The sequence below is a fragment of the Astatotilapia calliptera genome, chromosome 11, assembly GCF_900246225.1.
Source record: "Astatotilapia calliptera chromosome 11, fAstCal1.2, whole genome shotgun sequence".
NCBI classification, from domain to species: Eukaryota; Metazoa; Chordata; class Actinopteri; order Cichliformes; family Cichlidae; genus Astatotilapia; species Astatotilapia calliptera.
This window is the reverse complement of record NC_039312.1, coordinates 27,154,640-27,160,244: the sequence shown is the minus strand read 5'-3', so window position 1 is coordinate 27,160,244 and position 5,605 is coordinate 27,154,640. Positions and strand designations below refer to the sequence as shown.

At 39.3% G+C, this 5,605-nt stretch overlaps 1 long non-coding RNA gene across 1 annotated transcript; it reads right to left on the bottom strand.

Moving 5' to 3' along the window:
- Nucleotides 1-277: 277 nt before the first annotated feature.
- Nucleotides 278-4,952, bottom strand: LOC113032345 (uncharacterized). The gene is made up of 3 exons (XR_003273863.1): nucleotides 4,721-4,952; nucleotides 718-819; nucleotides 278-514 (listed from the first exon to the last, which is right to left on the bottom strand). It is a non-coding gene; the product is annotated as an uncharacterized LOC113032345 (long non-coding RNA).
- Between the last annotated feature and the right edge of the window lie 653 nt (nucleotides 4,953-5,605).

Sequence of the window (5,605 nt, the reverse complement as noted above, 5' to 3'; positions counted from 1 at the left end):
ACTCACCTGCAGTCTAAAAACAACTGGCCCTTATCTGCCCACTATCAAATGTCCAGCAAACACGATTAGAAACTGGCAGGTGAACATAGCGGTGCATTCAGCAGCTAAGTGGCTAGGTATTTCCCTCAGCACCTGGTGGCAACCAAAACCAGGAGTAAATGAGAACTATTACTTCATGCTCATGAGACCTCTGTATCAAATTATAAATATTGTTGTGTTCAAAGGTTGTTTTCCTGTCCCCAAATGTCCCGAGAATCAGTTCAATAAGGACAGATCATTCGAAAGAATTGGACATGATTTATAGAAGAACAGAGTTTGAGTAAAAAGTTGTTTGGTGATTACGCCAAGTTACACAGCAGAGTGGAGTCCAAAGTGGTAGAAGTAGGTCAGGACCCCCCGGAATCTCGACACTGGTTGTAGCGGAAGAAATGTGGCAGGTGGAGACTTGGATGAGGATCTCTAACTGGCCAGAATGAGCTGGAGGCAGGAAGGATGCAGGTTGCACGAATGAGACCTGACAGGTGGAATGACACTGCCTCTGAGTTGTGGAAAATGCAATTAGAAAGACAGTAACGATAGCTGGTAACTTGGTGGGAATTGCATTACCAAGCTTAGAAAACATTTATAGGGACCAGGCAAATAACATTGTGAGTGATTTGAGACACCCACTTGCCTCCTCCTTTGAATTTCTACCATCTGCACAGTGCTGTTGCTCACCCATTGTTCACCAAAAACAGGTCCAAATGGTCTTTTATTCCTCAAGCCATCAAACTTCTGAACACGAGCAACACATAGGCTGCCAAGCTGGTCAAAATCGTCCTTAAAATACAAGGAGAGTGAAAGCCTCATCATGTGCTTTATGTTTTTTGTTGATTCATTTTTTTCTTTTCTTTTTTGTCCTGTCCTGTCCATGTAGCAACCAGAATTCTAGCATGAAGGCCAAAAAAATTCCCAACAGATTAACTTTTCCAAGTGGACCATTATGGCATTTGCTATAATGGTCCTCTTAATAGTTATTAGATCTTTATTAGGAGTTTTTTTATTTTGAGTTTTTACAATTACAGCGGACAAGACTGGGAGATGGAAAAGAAAAGAATAATGAAAGAGAAGTTGGAGAGAAAGTTATCAGAAGGGGAGGGAGAGGGAAAATGGAGAAGAAGATGGATAGAGAGAGAAGACAACAACAACACAGCTGACAAACCACAGCAACAACCGACACATGCATTAATTATAGTAAATAATAAATATTAAATGTTCCTGAACAGAATACTTGTTTTACTCATTTAGTGAGTAAATGAGCCTCAGTCATTTGACATCGTAACAGATGAGGTTCCTCTTGCTAAACACCTTGGCCAGCATACACTATGAAAAAGTCGGTTTCTTCTATAGTAGATTAACAAGGAATGGCGTAACCATGATGGAGAGGAGACAGCAGCTCTGACCATATTCGGTCTAAGTTGAGCAGGTGCAGGCTCACCAGCACTTTCAGGTTAGCATTTATAAGAATGTCTGAATCTAGCAAATGTTGACAGTTAACCATGTCACCCAATGCTCAAGCCTTTTTAATTCAGTTCGTTTTTTGCTATTGTTACATTTTAATATACTTTTAAAAAAAAATTTTCATTTGTAGATCAGTGTTTCTGAGCTCATGAGCAACAATTTTTTTTTCAGGACAGCTGCTATAAACGTATGATTTATAGGATATGATGCTGGACATTAAACAGAATATAAAGCACTTATAATGAGATTAATCTTAAACATATACTGAAGCAGTAATGCTAATCCATTTAACACCGATTTAAGTCTTCAGCCAGGATGGAGTGCAGAAAGGTGAAGACGTCCTGGTGGGGTACTGACAGGCAGCACAACAGAGGTCATTTCTGCTTGCCTTTGTGTAAAAGTCACTGCACGCCACTGACATGGTGTATACAAATGTGTAATGATTTCTGCTGTAATCAAATTTCTTGACGGGAACAAATAAATTGATCTAGCTATCATTAGAAACACATGAAACAGAGACTGACTGGTTCACAGAATGCGGGCCAGAAAATGATTGGGCCAGAGTGATGACGACAGAATTACGTTGTTATTATTAATGTAGATAAGGGTAAAGAGTTAGACTTCTGCTAATTAAATCAAAATGTATTTCAACATTTGGTAGATTAAAAATATTCCACAGATTACAGAGCAAGCTTAGCTTCAACTTTACAGATGCAATAAGTAAACTTTTTTTGTCTGTTTTCCCATCCTTTGGGGGCCTATGCAACGTTCTTCAGTGGCTTACAAAAGTCATTTTCACTAAATCTAAAATATTCTGTCATCACCAAAGACTTCCCTTGCAGAGCCTGAAATAAAGCTGGATGAGAAAAAGTTCATTCAGCAGAGCCAAACTTCAAGAATTCACACACACTTGAGCATATAGGCACTATACTTTATCATTCAAGTAATGCAAGCAATTTCTCATTTTATTTGTACTCCCCCCCAACCCCCTTTTGATGACAAGCTGCAAAGCCAGGCCCTTACATGACACACTTTCTTTTTGAGCCTATAACACCTTATAACCCCTCTTGAGTTCCAATTTATTATCAGGCAGCTGAATGAATAGTAGTTGAGGGACTTACAACCTATGATGTTCCCTTTCTTCCTTTTGTAGTCAAGGTAAAAAGGACACAGCTCAGCAATAAAGCCGTAAAGCTAATCACAGCTCAATGTGTGCCCAGCATGCATTTAATACTTTAATACATTTACTGCGCAATCTACATTGTGCCTCTACCCATCCATGCACTTTTATAGGTGGACTTAATAATTAAAACAAATTTGAGGACGTTGTTCTTTAGTATAACACAATTTAATTTACTGACTAGAATTTCCAATTAACTTCACCCACATCAAAACAAAATGTTTAATCGTTTGTGAATTAAATAACATATTTGGTCCTCTTTTCTTTTATACCACAATATGTATCTGTTTGGAGAGTTTGGCCTGTCAAAAATGCTACTTAATCCGCCTCCCTCTCGATTTAGTAAAGACCTCGCTTCACCTCCATCACTGCACTGTGAAACATTTTGTTCTGAATACAGAGCCTTCTGCTTCTGCCCAGTGTCTGCCTATTTTTCTTTTTTCATTTACTTCTTTTCTTCTCTTTTGCCGCAGGGCACAGCATGTCATTGTGCATAGCCGGTATTGCTGACAGAGTGTGACGTTTAGGTGAGAATGCACAATGGCCTTGCAGGTCACTTTTATTCATTATCAAACTTAGATCACAGTGAAATATTCAGCACAGCTCTTAATACGCGTCACCTGCATTGTCACTGTCGAGGTTGAGTCAAATCTCCCGAGTGTAATATCTGCCAATAGCCAGATGAGCTGATCACTTATTCTGAAATTACTTTCCACCTTCCCCAGAGCTCTCCTGTTGTGCTTTGAAATTATCTCTCTGGGTTCTAATATGCTGCTTTCAGAGGTAATCTAACAACATTACAATGTTAAATTGCTTTTGCTTAAGACTTGTGGAAGTGGTCACTATAATAAATCATTTTCTTTATGCAATGAAGTCAAATGGATGCTTTTGTTGTTAGCGCAGTTACTTTACAATCACTGCTGAGGAGGTGCAGGTTTTTGCTTTGACTTATTTATTCCTTATGAATATATGAAATGTAATCACTCAAAATAAATATTCTGTTTGTTGACAGCCACTGCGTCTCCTACATTAATATTCTTAAATGTGACCAAATGTAGATCCAAATAGTGTGTGTGTGTATATATATATATATATATATATATATATATATATATATATTGTTTTCATTTACAGAATTTGATCCATTCAGTTCATTAGGACTAGAAGACTGTTTTCTCCCATTGATGTGTGTGCAGTGCAGCAAATGAAGGATACTAATGCGTATGCTCTACAGGCCTTAAATTGAAGAGTCCAGCATCCGGTATTCATTTCTGCATAATACATTAATAATGAGTCCTTGCATGCAGTGAGGGTGATGGTGTTAGCTTTTGGTTAGACCAATCTGTAATGTAGGTACGCCTTTTATTATTCTGATTTGATCTGAATCACTAGGTGTGTGAGCGTTGAGAATGACTCAGTAGGTTTTGAAATAACAAAAATGAATAGGCCTAATAATGTTATACATGAGATGATTAAGTTTAGATGTTATTAAATACAAACTGTAATTTAGGCTGATGATAAGCATTTGAGTTTATTTTAAATCCATGTTTTTAAGAATCTATTCTGTACACATGTACTTTTGAATATAAGAATATGAAGGATGGATGTGACCACCATGACATTTGTGATCTTTAAAACTTTTCAGTTGAGCCTTATGGCATTGACAGACCATATTTAAATGAGAGGGTGGAATGCTAAGTTATCAACTATTACTATCAAGTTAGCAAGCTGCAGCTATTAAGTGTATTATGAGTACAATGCAGACTATTAAAATTTCATTTTCACACACCAAAACATGACCACAGACTTCTTTGTGAGAGTATACTTCACAGCAAGTTGCATTACTTCCATTAAAAAGCCATCAGCGCCACAAACACAGTGGAGAGGTCCAGCTCAATTACTTAAATTAGAGGACTTAGAGCTCAGCAGACTGCTGTTGGCTACATTTACTCGTGTCGGCACACCTGACATTTTAACACACCTAACTATAAACCTTGAAAAATTCCAAATATAGGGATTTACACAAAAAAAATAACTCACCCACTGTACATTTGTTGTGAAGGGCCAAACCAGCTATAGATGAAGTTCTTCTCTGGAGTTGGACTTTTTAGAGGCAGTATCAAATCATCATTTCATGTTGAATTGCTGCTTTTGGGACTTCTGCACTGGCTTCGTATTCATTCATCCAGCCACCCATTACTGTCTGCCACTGGTCTATCTGTGTTTTGATCTTTTGTCTTGGAAGTGCAGAAGCTCTCCACCCCTTTAGGGTGGAATTGGAGCCTTTTCCACTCCCTGGCTGGACCACCTGTGCCTCATCAGTTTAATCAGCTGCAGTGCAAAGGGACCAGCTCAGCCACTCAGACCTTGTCAGATTATCACTTAACTCAGTGTGCTAAACAGGCCAGTCTCTTTGCTGATCCTTTTGTAATAATTTCCTTTGAGAACAAACAATGTGTTCATTATCTCTAGTGTCTGCCTCTGCCGGTGGTTTAGCCATCATACTCACCTTTCTCCACAGAACGTTGGTTATCTCTCTTTCCTTAACCAATCGGACACTCAACTGCTTCCTTCACTGATCGTCCTCCTCAAACTAACACCTGCCTGCTCACTCTCTGATGGCTCCTTCTTTCTCACCGATGACAGTACTCCTCGCTGGCGCACTGGCGATGCACTTTGCCCGGTGCAGTGGAAACCGTTATTGCGTGCCGCAAGCAATCGACCCTTATCCCCTCTCCACCATAAGACTCATGTTTGTGTGTTTGTGTGTGTGAACCACAAGGACCACACTGCTGTCCTTGTGCAGTTCTTGCGCTTGAGTCCATTAGCCTCCGGTTTAGCCGGTCATGACACCATCCATCCATCTTCTTCCGCTTATCTATGACCTACCCCAGCTGTCATAGAGCGTGAGATAAGGTAGACTCT